The 21,092-nt window shown below is 40.2% G+C and overlaps 1 protein-coding gene across 1 annotated transcript in view; it reads left to right on the top strand.

Moving 5' to 3' along the window:
• The first annotated feature begins 921 nt into the window (after positions 1-921).
• LOC144770343 (histo-blood group ABO system transferase-like) overlaps positions 922-21,092 on the top strand; it is a 255,645-nt gene continuing 235,474 nt past the window's right edge. Inside the window, exon 1 of the mRNA XM_078654797.1 lies at positions 922-958. The gene's annotated coding sequence lies outside the window, so the exon portion shown is untranslated. The remainder of the gene's footprint in view (positions 959-21,092) is intronic.

Raw genomic sequence — 21,092 nt, 5'->3', positions numbered from 1 at the left:
TGACATGCTTCATCATCGGGGTCCACCCTAATGACCTAGCGTCATCAGGGTGTGCTACAACACCTGTTTGCAGTGGAGCAGGTTGTGAGTGAGGGTGCGTGGGAAAAACATAGTACGTGTGTTAAAAATTGTCCTGGTTTAACTTAGAAAAATAAGATTTTTTATTTGCAAGCAACTGGACAATGTTAAAATCAATGGCGAGATAGAGTGAGGGTAATTATGAGCCCATGTATCTCTATGTGTATCTGGTCTACATGTTTCAACCATAAAGGTATAAAATAACCAGGTTTTCTTCAGGACCAATAAACCCTGAGAGTGGATGGTGTGCGTCCCCTAAAAGACGCGCCCGGTCTTACTCTCTGGGACCACAAAAGGGCAGAAGTGTGCCTCTGGTGTGGGCTTGAACCACATTGGGTAAGCCTAAAAAAATCAAAATACTCTCAATTGGGTATTTGGATACCTCATAGGGCGGGGAAAGGTTATCCTCATTACAAAAACGTATTAGTTTTGGTCCGAGGTGCGTGGCCGTTTACCTAATTCCGTCCGTAGCAGGGCGGCGGACGGAATTAGGTAAACGGCCACTCACCTCTGACCAAAACTAATACGTTTTGCCCACACCACAGGCACACTTCTGCCCTTTTGGATTAGCACGTAAACATCCGGGCCTCCCTCAAGCAACCATCAGTGAAAATAATGAAGGTGAATATATGTGGTCCCAATTTTGATCCTACATTTTCTGAAACCGACGACATTACAACGCTTCAAGCAAAATAATATTGTGGTTGTCCAAAGCTATTTAAAAGATTTCAAGTGTCATATATCATAGTCACATGCTGATGAGTTGTAAACTTTTATAATGTCATTAAAGACACTGTTCTATTTAGTATCAAAACTTTAATCATTTCTTTTACTGTCTTTCCAGCTTAATCTATGAGAAGCCAAACATCCTCCAACCTCCGTGAGTGTTTTTGTACCTTTCTTTACTATTAACACAATTGTTTTAAATATTTTCTGTATCAAGGCATATTGTATTCATTAAAATTTCAGACCTAGAAACTGTGAGGTGGCCAATTGATGTGCCTAAAACTGAAATAAATACAAACGTGTATTTCCTATGTAAACTCGAAAACTCTTCACTGCTTCAAGGGTGAACAAGGATGAATATGCCAGCTACTTGCAAGTTCCTTAACTCCAACTGTGCCTTTCTGACCTGCTGATATGGGCTTTAAAGAAAGAAGCAGTGAGGATGGTCCTTAGGTCAACTGGGATCAAGATTCTGGAATATATTGGTTTTTGCATTGAGCTCATTTAATTCTTATTAAGAAAACCTGCAGGCATGCGTTTTCAGGCAGCTTTTAGGCAGTTGGCTTGATTCTTCAGGACTTCGGCGTGTTTGTTCTCAAAGATATCAGTCCCTTTTTAGATAAATTGCTTTCCACACTCTCACTGCCACTGGCCAATTGTACCAATATCCAGAGATACATTTAATCTCATCTAATCAAATGTAATGACACTTCTGCAGCACACTATTACTAGGGCTCCCGGTTTTATGGTATTCATATGTTTGCCATTTCTGTCTGTATTTATCCATATTTATTTTTTAGGCATTTTTCCTGTATTTATCCACATTTATTTTTGCCACAAGCAAAAGACGACGCTACAGCTAGTATTTTTCCACATTTATTTAAATTGACAATGCACACATGCGCTCTGTTGTTATTTGTCAACACTATACATTCATCTGAAAACTTTGTCATTTGCAGGATGTCCCAAATATGCTTAAAAGTGCTATCACAAGCCATTTGTCTCAGAGCCTTGCAGTTTCTGTCATCGGCAGAGTACCACATCCTCTCCCCCACTGAACACCATACTGGCCCACAGAGAGAAACTCACACTGCCTTCAGCTGCAACCCAATTGTGCCCCACCAGCGCTAAAGCTGTCCTTGGCCATCACTATGAGGATTGATGTTTTGTGTGTGCAGAAGAAAAAAACCAACACAGAGGTGCACGGAAGTAATTGCGTGCAATAATTATCATTTATTCCGAGTTTTGCCCCTAAAATGGGGCGCATATTGGAAGTTTGGAGCGTACACACCCAAATCTACATGTCCAATTATTCACCTGCCATTTTCCCATTGATAACTGACTGCTGGTTTGGCATGCAGAAATGTATCCAGCTAATGGGTTTCTATCCCACCAGTATGTACTGGATGCAATAAAAAATGCAAAACTCATTATCCGATATGTGCAGTAACAGGAACTTACTGGGACACTCTAAAAGGTGGAGCCTTGATGCTGTAGCGATCTTCCTTTTCCTCCCAATGCATTTAATATTCATTAACATCGATGAAGCATGTTCTTTATTGGTCCAGGCTGGGACCAATAAAGAGACCAAAACGTTCATGACCCACTTCAAAGAAGCTCTCCTGGATATTCTTGCAAACAAGGGCCAGACAAAGCTTCCAAAATATAGGATGTTCATACTTCTGGGACAATCCTAGTAAAATGTCCGTAAAGATCATCAAGAAGCTGCACTCGTAAAGCACGAGAGCCCAGTGGGCACTTTTGGGGAGTCAAAGTACACCTATGGAGGTGTATGGTAATTTATAGTCCTTCAGTATTAGCCTTTCATTGGATTTAATTCCACTCAAATCAATATTATCACTCTTTTGAGATTGTATACAAAATTCCTCTTTATCAGACCTTCTTACACAGTCCGCATACACGTGTTTCAGGGGTTAATCATCTTCTTCAGGGCTTATGTTTCAATATCTGATATTTGAAGATGATAGTTGCATCAAATTGGTATATATCACAAGACATTTTTATATCATTAAGTCCAGGAATTCCCTATTCTGGTATTAGAAATCCCTCTATATCCCTCTATATCTACATAACTCAGGTCCTCACTCCCTCTTGCTCTCACTGTTGGAGAGTCACTTACCCAGGTCATGTGTGGCCACCAAATCCTTAATAGCTTACAATCTATACCTAACCACCTTGTTTCCTGGAGGAAAATGTATCCTATACCTGAAATTCAGACTTGGAACCTTGCCAGTTCTGTCCTTCACCAAAAAGTGGTAAAAGAGCACAATCAGTAGCTCCTAATGTGCATGCAAGCTTGGAGGACAAGAGTCCATTTTTAACCTCATGCTTCAATGCACACACACCCTGGGAGTGCAAAGGGAGATCCTTCAACCACTGTATTTAGCCCACAGTACAAGAAGGAGCAGTGAGACATTGTCACAATATCGCCGGACAGATTCAGGCCACCTGTATAATACATTGGTTCTCTACATCTTTGGGGCATGGCAATTTTCCAGATCCAACTGCCACTATCAAATTTGTTTAATGCTAGAGACTCGGAGATCCAACTTGTGGGCCAAAATGTTTTTACATTTCTTTCTTTTTTTTCACCAGCATAGTATTTTTATCATTTTTGTTTGAACTTCTCTATTTGATTGGCCCCCGGAATAATGTGAATACATGAATTAAAAGGAATTGAATTGATAGTCTAGTATGATGGCAGATCCAGAAACACCAACATTAGGTGGCTGTTCAGTTGGTTCATCAGTAAAATCTTGGAGGGCTTTAGAGCTCTTGTGAACAAAACACATATTTTTTAAATGTGTTCACTGCTGTATTGGCATCCAGTGTAAAGCTGGTAGTTCTGGGCTAATGTGGTTAGATGTAGTCATAATTACAATGAAATAGTAGGCTGAATTCTGAACATTCTGCAGCTTGCCAGTGGCTTCGGTAAGTAGACATTGTTGTAATCCTGCTTAGCTAGGACCACAACGAATAATCCAATGAAAAAGTGTCAAAAAGGTAAGGCTGCATTGATCAGTTTCCCTATTCTGGAAAATCTAGATGAAATGTGCAGTCTTCCATTGCAATGGATTGGATCCTGTGTTCCTCAAAATGATCTATTAATTCATTGTAAAGTAATGTTTCAAGTGGATAAAACATTATCAATGTTTCTACCACAATTCCTTTTGGCATGCTTACACCCTACAACCTTCCACGCATCATTTTATACCTTTAACCAAAAACTCATGGTCAATATTAATAAGCGATTCAGCAGCAACTGCATTTTCCATGAAAATATAAACTTGCCACAAAACTCACTTCTACTCCGTACCTTGCAGATTTCAGCCCAGAAAGGTTTTTGCACTTAGTGCAGAGCACTGATTGACACTGTAATAATTAATTGATTACTGATGATGTTCATCTTAGTATTCTGGGTCAGCTTTTTAATACGAATATGCACTGCATCCCTGGTGTAGCACATTATAAACACGCATTGGCAAAGCAGATAGGACAGGCCTTGTCAACCAGCGGATACTTTTTTGTTATTTTTTAATTGGAAGCATGTGCTACAATAATAAAAAATTAAAAAAGGAAAGACAAGCTGCTTGCTAAGCATGGCTGCCACATGCTGCCAATACAATTGTACATTTTAAAAACAGTTAACCATCATGTTTAATTTAATAGAACAGTAGGGATACCTCTTAACAAGAAGGTGTACTTAGAAGAGGTACGTGAAACTTTCATAGTTATAATAATATGATTAGTTTAATTAGCTTATTATTTTGATTCATATTGCAGGCAAGAAAAGGCAGTGCTGGTTTTGAAGAACTGTAACTTGAAAATGCAGTTTAAACATACAATGACAATAATATAAAATAGCCTCTTATTGGTTGATTCGGGGGGTGTTCTGTCTCACCACAATAGTCACGATCACATTTTCTGGTACCCTCTTTGTTTTCTATTCATTCTCATTTCACTCTCCACACATTTCCTCAAGTCTGTAACAGGTATCTGTTTTTCACATTTTCTTGTTTTTATTCACCAGTTGCTCCTCACTTTCTTCAAGTGGACTTGGGACTCTTCTTGTATGGCTTGCATGAATCCAGTTTGGCAAGCCACCACACTTCACTGCAGTCGTAGTCACCAGAATAATCTGATATGGTCCGTGCCACCTGGGTTCTAAACAAAACCTCCTCACGTGTTTCTTGATGAGACCCACTCACTAGGACTCAGATCATGAGCTTGATTTGGCTGTGTTGTGGTTGCAATTTCCCCAACCTGATGACACACAGAACGCACCAGATCAGACAATCCTTTGCAATAATCAAGCACTAGATAATCAGAAATATTCATCAGTTTGTTTGCTGGTACAATCGCTTGTCTCATTGATCTTCCCATTAAGGACTTAATGAGGACTCAATCCAGTCTTTTTATTAGGAATGCTTCTAAGACTCATCAATACCAGAGGTAAAGCATCAGGCCATTTCAGTGTTGTGGATGCACATACCTTTGCCAATCTTGATTTTATAGTACCATTGATCTGTTATACTATTCCAGAAGCCTCTGATCGAGAGGCACAATGCAGCTTTTGTTCAATTGGTAATGCTGCACAAATCATCCGAATTCTCTCATTATTGAAGTGTGATCCCATATATGTTTCTAAAGTGACTGGACTTTCAAGGGGATCTCACGATTACAAGAGCGCATCGTGTTCTGGCACACCCATTCCCCAACTCGACACTTCCACGTACGAGCTTGATTAATTTTTCTGACTTTCGAGTAAAGGAAGCAGTGTTAACAAAAGCTATACAACAAAGGCAATTTTCTGTTAATGAGACTGTAAAATGTCGTATTTTCTCTGACATGTCAGCGGCTGCGGCTCGTCGCAGGAAAGAGTTTGTCAAAATGCTGCAATTATTTAAGGCAAAAGGGGCACAAGCGTCCATCGCCCAGTAATCCAAGCTAAGAGTCCTAGTTAAGGGCAAGTTCTTTATGTTTACAGATGTAGACGAAGCTCATGGGTTTCTGGAGGGCATTTCTCCGGTATCTAACAATAGAAATGCCTAAATGTGGTGGTGGCAAGCCAAGTTATTAGCCTTATGTCTAACCTTTTATTAAGATGCTGAACCTGACAACATTGATTTGGTTCCTTAATCCAGTGTCCCAGATCAGATAATTCATCCTGAACTGATCGATTAGGGGTGATTAAATAACGGAGTCTAAGGCCAGGGCCGTCCGCGGATGTACTAGAAGGAACAAGTCGACTCTTGAGTCCTGTAGAGTCTCTTAAAATGGTCGAACATAGTCTAGTGTATAGTTCGGGAGAGATTGAATATTAAGTTGAGTAGGCTGAGTAGACTAAATTATGATGGTCTGTCACAAGACGCAGAAGAGAAATTGTTATTTACATTGCTGGGGGGGGCGGTAGTGAACCGCACCAGGGTGTAGTAACATGACACCCGAATTGACTTGGGGGTGAGGAAAGTAGAAGGTGTGGTGGAGGGGGGGAATTCCAGTTCTTGGTGGGTGGGGGGGTTTGCAAAGGGGAAAAATTTAAGCCGGTTGTTTGTCCATATTCAATTGTTTTTTGTCTATTTGCTCCATTAATTTCGCTAGAAAAGCCACCGCTGTATACACATGGCTAAAATGTCAATTTTAAAGGTTGTCTCGTTCAATGTTAACGGGCTCAATAATAAGAGAAAGATGCGTGCTATTGAAGCCTGGGTAAAAACAGAAAACCCTGGGCTAATGCATCCCATAGAGGTAATGCCATTTTCATTAATACAAATTTACAAGCAGAGTATATTAACTCCGGTAGTGATCCATCTGGGAGGTGGTGCTGGGCCTCCTTTTCGTTCAGATCTAAACCTCGCCCTCTCACATTGGTGAGTTTTTATGCACCTGTAAAGGACAATATGAAACCCTATGAGGAACTTTTTCTAGCACTGATCAGGATCCCGGGGGATTTAATTTTAGGAGGGGATTTCAATATTTTGATGGATCCACGGCTAGACTCCACAGTACAGGGAAAGAGGCAAACAAAGCCCAGATCTTTTAAAGTTTTGAAAAATTATGAATCTGTTTTGAACTTATATGATCCATGGCGTTTAGCGTTTCCATCTCAAAGGAAATACACGTGTGGATCTGGTCGATTCTGCTCCTCCTCCCCTATTGATTTTTTTTTTTATCTCCCAGGGGTTAGAGTTCTCGCAACCAAAATTTGTTTTTAATGCATTTTCCGACCACGCAATGCTGACATTGGAAATCCATCTGGGGTCTGCTCTGCCTATAACATCCAAAGTGAGATCTTTTTTCAACGCTATCACCAGAAGGTTTATGAAGAGAGTAATTTCACTGGTCGGCTATTGGCGTGGCCAAAGAGCAGGCCGCAGCAAATCAAATTAAAGTATTAAAATGCCCTCTGACGGCAGCACCCACAGAAGACCCAGGGAAAATAGGGGACATCATGATGGCACACTATGACTCTATCTACGGTAAATCACAAAGGGTTGATGACCAACTGCTTGCTAAATTCCTTCAAGAAAATCCATCCTCAACCTTGTCTAAAATAGATAGTCAATCTATGGCGAGCCCTTTTTCCTTGTTAGAACTGGAGGAAGTTGTAAAAGGCTTGGTGAATGGCAAGGCCTGTGGTCCAGATGGACTACCCGTAGAATTGCTTAAGGTCTTTTTTGAAGCACTTTCAGATTTTTTTCTAATCCTGATTGATTCTTTATTAAAAGGAGGGCCTGTTCCGGAATCTTTTAGGCAGGGGAACATTGTAAGTTTCCCAAAGAAAGGTAAGGATAAGATGGATCCTAGCTCTTATCGTCCAATCACGCTGCTGAACTCGGACTACAAAATCGTCACAAAACTTTTATCTTGTAGGTTCAATACATTCGCAGCACAGTTAATCCACCCCGATCAGAATCGGGTTCTAGCTGGAAGACAATTGGCCACTAACACCCACTTTCTTGCAGAAGCCCTGGATTATTTTGAGGGTCAGAAGATTCCGGCTCTCATTTTATTATTAGATGCAGAAAAGGCCTTTGACCTTGTGGTCTGGGAGACATTATTTTCTATTTTACACTCTTTTAATATCCCAAGGTCATTGATACTTTTAATTCAGAACCTATATGCGAATGCGATGGCCAAAATAATCATCAACTCGGAAATGGTAGGATCTATTAAAATTAAGCAAGGCATGAGGCAAGGTTGCCCTTTATCACCGGTGCTATTCGCGTTCTTTATTGAACCCTTAGCAACAGCTATCCATAATTGTGTTGATATTCGTCCTCCAATTACAACAATGCCCAAAATAAAGCTGTATGCTGATGACATCATGCTTTTAATTAAGCCCGCAGTTGAGATGCAATCCAAGGTCTTCAAGTTGTTTGAGGACTTTAAAGCTTTAGGGGGATGCCGCATTAACAAGGGAAAGATGGAAGTCATTCTGTGTGGGAGGGATGCTATTAATTTACACCCCGATATCCGGGGCTCTGACAACCCTATTCCAAAGAGATATTTGGGAATATTCTTCTCAAATCTAATTGATGATCTATATAAATTAAACTTCGATCCCCTAATAAAGAAAGCTAAAGGGTTGTTTTTACGATGGAATTCACTTCCTGTGTCTATTATGGGATGAGTGGTTCTGATAAAGATGTCTGTTTTACCGTTATTCAATTTTTTGTTTGCTTCAATTCCGTGCACTTTATCAAGTTCCTTTTTTTCTCAGGTCTAGTCAATGTTTACAGCCTTTATATGGGCAAAGAAAGTTCCACACCTTGCACTTAACACTTTATATGAAGACTTGTATCATGGTGGTTTAGCACTTCCCAATCTTAAAAGCTACTATGATGCACAATATTTATAGAGATTTATGCCCGCACCACAAGTACATTCCTTTATTAACTTTTTCATTAATCTTGTGTGTCAGGATAGCCGAATTTACTCTCCCCTGTTAATGTTTAGATCTCCAAAGCTGGTCCCCTATAACAGCTTGCAATGGCTTTTTAAAAGAAGGCAGGCATTCTTTAAAAAATATTTCATACCTGCAATCAACTCTGCTTCCCGGTTAGAAGAAATTCTCCCCTTTATAGGTGTTAGACAACCCAGATATCTGGCCGTAAAATGGGCGGAAGCGGGGTTTGTTAAAATCTCTGATTTTATGCGGGACGGTAACTGGGTGTCTATAGTAGATATGCGCCAATTATTGACCAATGGTTTTAACTTAATGAATTCTTGTGGTACTTTATTTAAATATCTTGCTGAAACCAGCACTAATTCGTTCTTGGTTCAGAATCAGTTGGTGGAGGATCTTTTAGCTAAAGTATCAGATAGGAAGCCTGGTGCCTGGAAGAAATATTTGACCTCGGTAGGGGGGGTTGATGTTGAAGCTAAAGCTTTAAGGAAATGGTCAGAGCAGGAAAACTGTGAAATCTCCCCCTATATCTGGACTACTATTAACAGGTTGAATTTTTGCTCCTTAAGAGGGGCAAACTGGCGCAGGATGTTATTCTTTAGTATTTGGCTGCTGTACCGAACCTCATCTGCCCTGGCTAAAATGTACCCCAGCACACCCCCCCTTTCTTCCTCTCCCGCCAGATTCAGCCATTGTGCACGAAGCTTGAAGGATTGAGCGACCGTGCTCAAGATTATGCTCAAACTTTGGAGATTCACTGTTTCTCCATAAATCCAGCCTACAAGGTAAATAGAACAGTCCCTCTCTCGTTTCCCGCCCTTTACGGTAATTTGGAACCACTTTTTAATACAATTACCTTTCCACAGAATGCCCCTGCAATAATTGCCTATCGTTTGGAGTTGCGAGACCACGGCCACACGCAAACCACGCACGTAGGTGCTTTTTATAATCCTTCCCGTGAGCTTGCACCCGATCGCTTCATCTGACCACCCCCTTTTTTCACTTCATGGAGAGCGCTACTGTCACATGATTATACCGTTCTACCTCACAAAACATAGTGTGCACACCACGTTAGCGACCAGCGAGCATGAAAAAACCAATTGAAATCCCTTTATTAATCATCTCGCCCGCTTCGGGCATTCCCTTCACTCAGGCACTTTCACCACGCCGGTACCATCCTTCTTTCAATTCCGCAACGCTTTTTCCTTTTTTAATGCGCGCCCCACAATCGCCGCGATTTTAACTTTTTCACTCGCTGTTTATGATCACGGAGTCGCCGCGCCGATCGCCTCTTCACTCGCCGCTTGCGATCACTTCATGCATAATTATGAGGTCAAATGTATAAAACACCTTTTCACTCGCCGGTTAAAATCACTTCATGCATAATTATGAGGTCAAAAGTAACATGCCTACTATTCATGTCAATTTTCTGTTTTTTCCTCCTTCTTTTTCTTCCCAATGTAATTACTTTAATTGTAGTAAATGTAACAAAAAGGCATAGTGCTATTTATTCTTGCTCAAGACAACAATGTTGTTATTTCTTGTCCTGATGATGATGCCCCAATTGTAAAAAGGCATCGAAACGTCGTCGACCATAACAACCCCATATGCAAAATATTAATGTAATAATGAGTAAATGCAATGGTGTGTTTTATACAATTTAAGTCTGTTACACTGATTACAAGTAGACAGGCATATATATTTTTTTGCTTTGCCCTTTTTGGCCACCTGCTTCGTTGTTCTGTCTTGTATGTTGAGGGTCACGGCTGTGCCCGCTTGTCATCTAACTGTTTCCAAAAAGCTTTGAAATTCAACTTAATGAAAAAATAAAATTCTTGTCCGGATGCACAAAAGACATATCACTTATTAGGTGTATGATTATTGATTGTATATTATTGTCCACATATAGGGACCACTGTTCTGTAGAATATAAAATGTACCCCAATCAGTCTTCCCATTGTTTCCGATGTTTGAAATTTCCTGCTGCTAATTGGTCACATATTATGCTCCGCTGTCCAAAGATTATTGTCTACTGGGACAAGGTATTTGTGTATCTCGAAATAGAATGTAAATTACAGTTGGAAGTAAATGACAGGTTAATTCTATATGGCTTTGATCCGGATCTCCATTTTGAAGACTCAGTAACTAGATTTCTGTGCATAGCCATGGCGATTGCAAGATCACTGGTCCTTCAAAATTGGCGTTCCGACTCAATTCCGTCAGCCTTGGAATGGGGGCATAAGATGAGAAAGGTAAAGAAAAGTGAATATACTCTCGCAGCCAGAAATGGGGGACTTAATAAATTTAATAAAACATGGGCTTCGAGTTTCGATTAAAACAGAGGGAGAGAATGCAGTGGCTAGTCTGTTGGTGGAGGGCGGGAATGAGATTTTAGACCTCATCAATTGTTTATTTATCTATTTATTGTGTGAATGTTTACATGAGGCCTTTTTCTACGGGATTTTTTGTACTTTTATACCTGATCAACCTTTCTTGATGAAATGTATAAACGTGATCGTGTTTTGTTGCTCGGCTTTCTGCTATGATATAATGCTGCTCTATGTAAATGTTTATGTTGACAAACCTTGGCTTCAATAAAAAATTTAAAAAAAATAAAAAACTGTCTTTCTACCTGGATTCTGCTGCTGACAGATGGCACATCTCTGACATAGGGTCTCTGCAATGACTCTAGATTTTGGGATATACCATGACTGCTTGAAGAGCCTAATCATTGCATCTCTTCCAACATGTGCAATTCCATGGTATACCCTCGCCATTTGCAAAAGTAAGCAATCTGGCATGAATGGCCTATCATCTGTATACACCCATACTTTATCTTCTGCTCTCCTTGTGTAGCCTGATTTTATCCAAAGTTCTTTTTCCTCATCACTTGCCTCATCCTGCAACTGCCTAATTTCATCCCAATATTCTAAAGAAGAATACATCAAGTGGCAATTCTTCTGTTGATGGCAATTGAATTTAGTGCACAGAAATGCGCTATTTGGTCTGCATATTTGTTACCATTCGTCACATAATCATTTCCTGACTTATGTACAGAACATTTCACCACTGCAATCTTTTTGGGCAATTGCAAGTCATCCAATAAATCTTTTACATATTTGCCATTGTTGATCGGAGAACCTGAAGAAGTCAGAAACCTCCTTTGCATCAATACCATCCCAAAATCATGGCCCACCCCAAAACCATACTGACTATCAGTAAATATGGTTACTCTCAGATTTTTGCCAATTTTGCAAGCTCAAATCAGATAAATTAGTTCAGCAATTTTTGCAGATTTGACCCATTTTAGGCAGGATGCTTCTAAAACTGCAGCCACTGTACATACTGCATAGGCAGAACTCAATACACCACTTTCATTTCTCAGACATGATCTATCAACAAACATCACACTATATGATTCTTCAAGCGGACTATCCTTGATATCCGACCTTGGTTTCGTACACAACACTGTCACATCCAAACAATCATGACCTGCTTCATCCTTAACCTCCTCACAAAATGGACTAATCATTGTACATCTCACCACTGTTACATTCTCAGCACCGATATCACTCTTTCATACCTGGTCATCCAACTATAAGTCATATGCTGAGTCCGGGTTCTTGTCAAGAGAATTTCAACCGAATGTGGAACATATACTTTGACTGGAAATGCCATCACAATTTATTCACCCTGTTCCAAACTCACACAAGTTGCAGCAACTGCTTTCAAACAACCTGGTAATACTGCAGCCACTGAATCCAAAGTAGCAGAAAAATATGCACTGGACGTCGTGCCATTCCATGTTTTTGGGTCAAAACTGATATGCAAAAAGAACAATTGATGGACAGAATGCATAACAATGTCATACATTCACCCCAGTACAGGGATCTGGGCCTAAATCCATATTTTTTTGCTCACCATGCCATTCCATTTTGGACCCACAAGATGGAAGACAATTACCTGGAACGAATAGGCAAGAACGCTTACAACATACTATACCCTTCATATCTCTCCAAAAATGCAGCCAAAAAATTTAAGCATAACCTCATGAGGGGAAACCCTGACGCATTGATCTCTGACACTTCCTTTTGTATGGATAAAGGGATCATTTTAAAAGATATAATTCTCTTCACCAGAAGAAGGGTGAAATGGCGCAATACCTTTACAAACCTGCTACATATTAAAGCCACTACCAACATCCCGCATGGAACAAAATTCATGACCAAGGCATCACCTAAACTTAGAGCGGACATTTGCATAACTATCTTTAAGAATGGAATAGTTTTGATCCAAGCCTCTAACGACGATCTGGAAAAATTCGACAACATCTTCGCTACCCTAAAAAGAAATGTGGAGAACACGAACCCACTCCTTCACCAGAGTAGATCAGAAGACAACCCCGTGCCACCCGACAATCCCTCTACAAGTAGCTCAACAACTAGAGACCACCAGGAACCGGAGCAAGCCACACACGCAAGACGCTAGGCATTTTCAACGCCAGAATCGGTCAACGGACAACCCATTCTCATCTGACATTACCCTATAAGTAGTAGCCCACTCAAAGTCCAACTGGAACCGAAACAAGCTATGCAAATAAGAGACAGTTGGCTGGCACAAGTCCAGAATACGCCAACAGACAACCTAAGCTCAGCCGACACCAACACTATAAACATTACTCCAACCAGAGAACAACAGGAACCTGTACAAACCAACACCCCATCGAATAACCCACGGGAACTAGTCCCTCAACCTAGAGCCATAGACGAAATAGAAAATTCGTTAATCGAGAATGAATCAGAGAGAACACAAATTACATATAATAACAGATATAACTGTGGCTCAACAAAGCATGATAGAACGACTAACCCAGAAACCAATGAGAGAGAATAATCGAAGGAAGGGAAATATCAAAAAACCAATGATACAGTGCTCTAAACGGAAACTCAGAAACAGAAATAGTGAAAATGGGAACTTACGAAAGATTATTCACACTATGGCACCCAAGGTCATGAGAAATATCCGCGAGACCCAAACACAAATCAGCAATCTAGCAAAGGATATACAAAACTCCATGAAAGGGATAGAAAAACTATATGATATCACAAAGAATACTCAGAATGAAGTAAAACTCATTAGAGAGCTAGTAAATACATCCATAGGTATAAACAACATGAGATCTCTACCATTGACAAACAGACAAAACAGATCAGATAGGAACCAAAATAATCTAACCGAAGAAGACATAACAGCACTACTCCAGGAATATGAATCATCAGACCCCGTGAGAGCACAGGAAATCAAGAGTAGCGATAGACACAAACAGAACATCCACAAGGAAGGAAAGGAAATGAAACCTCAACAACCTACAACAAATCCAAATAACCACGGATCCGCTAAACATGACCTCAACCAGAACGGAGAAATCTCTAAAATGTCTGCTACTCAACTGTCGATCTGCGGCGAAACATGCTTCGGACATAGCAGACATCATCATCAAACAAGAAATAGACATAACAATCCTGACTGAAACCTGGTTACCTAAATCCTCATCGCCAGTCCTGGACCTTCTGGTACCACCGCAATACAACCTATTAAGACTAGACAGACAGATAAAGACAGGGGGAGGCATTGCCTGTATCCATAGATCGACTCTAGAAGTTGGCCAATTTCAATCCGACCCCCTTGAATCATGCGAATACCTAGGGCTCAACATAAGAGCGGCAAAGAAACAGATCTGCAATCTACATGCCCCATATCACCCACCAAGAAACAATATGAACTTCATTGACCAACTGATGGAGATCATCACTGCTAACGCCAACTCCGACATTAATAATATATTCTTAGGTGATTTCAATCTTCGTTGGAACGACAACAATGACAAACAGGTCAACGCCTTTAAAGAATTTTTAAATAATCTGAAACTTTTCCAAGCATGTCTTAAACCTACTCACTCATAAGGAGCTACACTGGACTGGATTATCTCGAGGAACAAGGACATCGCAATCCACTCCATTGAACAGTGCGACTGGTCAGATCACCACGCTATAACCTTCCGAATACCTTCACGGGAGAAAATAAAAATGACTCAAACTACCAAAATGAAAAGATGAATTAGAGCTACCAGGGACTCAAATTTGGATCTGCTATCTGAAAGTTGCAAGAGAGACTTAAACCCACCTGACAACTTGAAAGATGTGAACGATCTAACGAACCATTACAACACCACAGTAACGGAAATAGTCAATGCCACCATACCACTCAAATTAAAAAGAGTTACAGAAAAGAATCAAAATCCATGGTTCAATGGAATATTGAATGAAGAAAGACGTAATTTGAGACGAGCAGATAGAAAATGGAGACAACACCGTTCCTCCCCTACACTGAAATCACTTAGAAAAATCAGAAATGAATATAACAAGAAGATCATCAACACAAAAAAGGAATTTATCAGAACAGAATTGGATAACGCCAAAAACAGACCACGTAAATTATTCGAAATCATAAAACAACAATCCAACTAGCTGGAAAAATCTGTCCAAGAGGTCACTAAAACACAACTAAGTTTCGATGAATTTTCTACCTTCTTCATTAACAAAGCCAATAAGTTGGAAGAAGAACTTAGGACCGCCGCAGATAACATTAAAGACAACACGCCTCCAGCACTATCTGTTCCGAATTATGCAAACAAGTCGACTAAAAACAAAGCACACTGGAACACTTTCAAATTATTAGACCATAAGGAAATTGCTAAAACACTTGCGACCACGAAACCCAACAACCATTATAACGACCCACTACCATCGAAATGCCTAAAAGAAATCAGCCATACTATGATTCCAATATGGACAGATATCATACACGCCTCACTCACACGTAGTCCCGATCATCAAAAAACCCACAGTGGACCCAACAGATCCAAACAACTATCGCCCAGTCACCAACATCCCTTTTCTTGCTAAACTCATAGAGAAATGTGTACAGAATCAGTTGAGTAAACATATTGACAAATTCTCATTGCTAGATGACTGCCAATCGGGATTCAGAGCAAATCATAGAACGGAAACAGCAATCCTACACATTGTCGATGATGCTCTTCAAGCTCTAGATCGCAATCAATCTTGTCTACTCATCCTCCTAGACTTGTCAGCAGCATTTGACACAGTTAACCACGAAACATTACTGAACAGACTTCACAACAGGATGGGAATATCTGGCACGGTACTGAAATGGTTTGAATCATTTTTAAAGAACAGAACTCAGAGATTCCTAGTAAACCAAGCACTATCGTCATCATGCCCAAACACACTCGGAGTACCGCAAGGATCCACCTTATCTCCTTCACTGTTTAACTTATACATCGAACCTCTCACAGAAATTCTGCGGAATTCGAAAATATCCTACCACATGTATGCAGATGACACTCAACTTTACATCAAGATTGCTAGACTGGAAGACATAACCACAATGAATGACGGCCTCAAAATATCGCTAAAATGGTTAACTAACAATCATCTCAAGATCAACACTAACAAAACAGAATTCTTACTCATCACACCACAAAAAAATCATTCCTTAGTGAAAGAATGGTCCAAAATGATTACAGCATTAAATTGCATCCCAATTCTAGTTGACTCGGCGAAATCTCTCGGAATCACACTGGATGAGAACCTGGATATGAAAACCCACATTAATTCTATGGCAAAAAACGCCCGTTTCCACTTGAACTATCTGAGAAAGATGAAATCCTTTTTTAACGGAGACTGACTTGAAACTAGCTGTGCAATCACTGGTTGTCTCCAGGATAGAATATGGGTGTACTACACTTGCTGGTCTACCAAAAATCTCAACAGCACCCCTAAAAGCCTGACTCAATTCAGCGGCAAGGCTTATTACAGGGTCAAGGAAATTTGATCATATCTCGCCTCACTTGAAGGCCTTAAACTGGTTACCGTACGAAGCCAGAGTACAGATGAAAATGGCATGTATCACCCATAAAGCGATTCATCACAACACACCTAAATATCTTGCCCACAAAATAGAAATCTCAGGAAGAAACAGACTTGTCAGGAGTGCCAATTATCTACTCCTGAAACCACCTATCTTTAAGAAGAAAAAAACATATGAGAGGACATTCTCAGGCGTAGCTCCCAGGATATGGAACTCCCTTCCTGCAAACATCAGAAAAATTACAAACACTATAATATTCAAGAAAGAAATCAAGAACTTTCTTATGAGCAAGTTCCTCCCATAAACAAGACAAACGCTACCGAAGACTTGTCACTGATTGTATGACCATATACCCAATATGGGAACAGAATTGACTGAACCTCAAAGAAATACTACCTCAGAACATTGTAACTTAAGTCTCAATTAATACCGTTTCGTTATTGTTTTCCCCTATATCAGCCTTTTAGTTACTAGGTCTAAAAAGACATTATTAAGTTTGTAAGATCTTATTGCTTTATGTACACTGTGTCTGTAACCCATACCATATGATGTTAAGCGCTCTGATACCCATAGGTCATGTCCGCGCTATAGAAAACTGTAAATAAATAAATATAGCTGGGTCTGAACTGAGGTGGCGAAGTGAGCTAAAGAATGATGAAGGATTCAACAAAGATCTCTCACTGGGGGTGAATGTCTGAAAAGGCTCCGTCCATCATCTCCTTGGGTTTGCTTTATTCGCCCTAAGTTGGCAGGCTATGCCCAGACATGGGTCTCTTGCTCACTTTGCCACTGGATTCAAGCTAGCCTGGCTGATAAAGGGTGTTACCCAGAAAATTGTCCCAGGATGCTTGTTTCCGGATTAGGGAAGACCTGGCTTGGTAGTTCGGGCTGGACTGTTCACATGAGGCACAGGGTCAATACTACTTTGCATATAGCTGGGTTTGAACTGAGGTGGTGAAGGGAGCTAAAGAATGATGATGGATTCAACCCAGATCTGTGACTGGGGGTGAGTGCCTGAAAGGTTTCAGCACTCCGTCCATCATCTCATTGTGTTTGCTTGGTTCAAAACTGATAATGCACACCCATCTTTCTTACAACAATATAAGGCAAAATCCTTTCCGTAATTTGGCATACCCAATGCAGGTGCTAAACAAAGACTGCCTCGTAATTTAATAAAAGCTCTCATGCTTTCATCATCCGACTCAATCGGATCAGTCACATCTTTGTGTGTCAACCTCTGTAGAGGTTTTGCCATCAATTAAAACCATTGATCCATTGTCGACAGTATTCTTTCTTAGTTTTAGGAGGACTCATTTGCTACTAACCCTTTCTGGTGTCACTTTCCTGACTCCTTTCTCTATCTTGCGTCCCAAATATTGGACATCTTGCTTACAAAATTGTAATTTTGTTGGTGATACTTCCACCTTCTGCCAAATGGTTCAACAAGGCAATTATATCTATCACACACGTTTCTTGTGTCTTTGATGCCACCAGTAGGTCATCAATGTACTGAACTGTAGGGAAACCCGATGTCTGCCTGCATACATTGCTATGTTAGCATAACAGCATTAATAGTTTAAACGCCATTTTGCTGCTTTGCCACTTTTGCACACAACACTATATGTATCTGTTGTTGTACGTTAACTTGTTTGATTTTCTTCACATGACAACGGTCTGTGTTCCACATCCCTAGATTTACACGGTAGCCTCTGTCTGTACAGGTTGTGCTCACAGTGTCAAGGTAAAAGAACAATGTATGCTGTTGATTCAATGTGATCGGCCCACGCTCTAGACATAACATGCATCCAGCTACAAGAAGCTCAAATGTGAGTGCTTTTAATATTACACTGCAGCCATGTTTGCAGGCACTTGAAGAAAAACCTTTCCTTCTACAAGAGAGCTGGCTGATCCTTTGTGATTCACCTAAGCTGATCTTTGAGGTTTGGGGTTCCCCATTTAAGCCTAAGAGACCTTCCATTATTAAAAAACTTAGCTTAGAGCAAGGGGAGGGTGGTACTCAAGGCGCTTTATGTTTTATGGAATTGTAACAATGCTGATAGTTTTACTTCTAATCATATGCCTGCTTATGTTAGCCAAAATAATACATCTTAGAGCACGTCGTTAAAATAAACATTTTAAACTTTACCGTGTCTCTGATTACTCACGTTGTAGACTCGTATGAGAAATATCAACGAAAGAGTGTTCTTGATTCCCAACATTCCTGAGAGTATTCTAAGCCACTTGTTCTGGTTTGTCTAATCATTGCTGGCTTCGTGGTAGGATGGAGAACGAACGTGACACTGATCCTAGTCAGATAGGGGTTCTGGGTACTGAGGTGAGTTTCTGGTACACCACAAGTCACCGAGGTCCTAGTTTCCTATGCACAGTTCTATGCACACACAGAATCCCCGCAACAGAACCAATACTGATTTTTCTAGCATGACCAAAATCTCTAGACACTTTTTCAAAATGTGATTAAAAATTGACTCTATGGGTACCCTTGAGGAACTCTGCACCATGCCAAAACACAGTCTCCAAACCCGAATGAAAATAAATATTCGCTATCCAGATGTAAAGGAATCAAAAAGAACTCTTGGCATGGATCAATTACTGTGTACCATTCTGCGTCGTAGGGATTTGGCACTATTGGGCAACAAGGTACAACTATTGTATTAATTTTCCTCAAATCTTGCACTATTCTATATTTTCTGCTTGGCTCTTTAATTCCCATAATAGGCGAATTACAAGGACTGCTCAGTATTTCTCTCAGTAAACCTTGATTAATCATTTAATCAATCACAGGAAAACCTCCTGCTATTATCTCAGGACTCATTTTGTACTGAGGTGTATTTGGATATGTTGCACCAGATTTCACTGTAACCTGAATAGGATCCACACCTTTCATCAATCCAATTTCTTTTCCTGTGAAGTCCCATACATCAGACCTCACTGAATCTGTCAGCTCTGTAGGTAAATCTTTTTCTGTGAGAAGTGAAAACAACTCTTCCCATTCTGTCCCTTGCTTCACTATCATCATCTTGAATGCAACATCCCCATCTGGGGTTTGGAATGCAATACCATCTGGCGTACAATAGATGGTGTAGTTCATCTTATAAAGTAAACCCCGCCCTAACAAGTTCACCGGTCTCGTATTACATACTACAAACTGATGCATGTCTCTGTATCTTCCAATATGCATTTCAATTGGCGTTGTTATTAGAGTTCTAATGTGCTTATTTGAGACTCCTATAACTTGGATAGTTTCTCCCGAGAGGGGTAGGTTAGGAATTTCTGCTGGTCTCACAGTAAACCAGGTAGCACCAGTATCCACTAGGAACGTAATGTCATTACCTTCCACTTTTCCATCAACAAATGGACCTGACTGATCTACCCCTAGAGTTGCTCCCAGCACGCACTCTTCCTCCCCCCTCAGGCACCGTTTGAGATGAATATGAATCACTCTCATTGCATTGCAACAAGTATTGTGAAACCATTTGCACATTTTGATTCTTACCAGCTTGTTAACCTGTGTGAAATCCAGTGTTCACACTGTATCTCTGTACTTTAACAACCTCTCATAGTATGCATGTACCAATTCTGTCTATTTTAATCCAATCTGTTTCTTTTGGGGAATTTGTACTCTTCAAGTAAGTTATTACCTGATTGTACTTTTTCATCACCTCATCAGAAGGTGCTCCTGTCTTTGGATATTTTATATATTCATCTTTGGGCCAATCTACCGTGATCTTACACTCAGTCCACAAATCAGTTGAAACAACAATCTCAAATAAATCATCTAAATCTTTCAACAAAGCCTTTGAAACTTTCACAAATCTCTTAACCTGATTGTACTACTCAACTGATTTCTCCCTCAATCTAGGAAAGTCATTTGTAACAAAGGAACGTGAACATATCCACCACCTGAAACTTCTCTCATCGGACACACCCTCTCCGCTTGTTCTGCCTCCTTAAGTGGAAACAATGAAGCCTTTTTATCAGTATTCGCTTCTTTCTTTTTTGCCCATCTACCTTTCCATCGTTCTACATCTCCCTATTTCTTCAAGGTAATCATCAACTCTTTTATCTGCACTCTTTTACCAGATGCATTCAAACTCTCTAAGTCCTTATCGGAGAAATGCATTCTATACGATTTCTGTAACACCTCCAAATTTCTAACCAGGTACACCTATGATAACCACATTCTAACATTATAAAAGAAGCAGGCGTATTCGGAAGTGGGATGAGAACCCCCTCTCTAGTCACAATTGGTTTGTCTTTTTAAAGAAAACCTTTATCTTGTATCATTTTCCCCAACTCTTTACGCTAAAATAAAACTCAGTAAACAAACAATTCTTCACACTTCTGTGATTTCTATTTGTTAACGGTACTCCATTTCCAGCGAGAC

This window comes from Lissotriton helveticus, chromosome 7 (genome assembly GCF_964261635.1).
Source record: "Lissotriton helveticus chromosome 7, aLisHel1.1, whole genome shotgun sequence".
Taxonomy (NCBI): Eukaryota; Metazoa; Chordata; class Amphibia; order Caudata; family Salamandridae; genus Lissotriton; species Lissotriton helveticus.
Note: the sequence above shows the minus strand (reverse complement) of the source record. Positions and strands in the feature narration are given on the sequence as shown.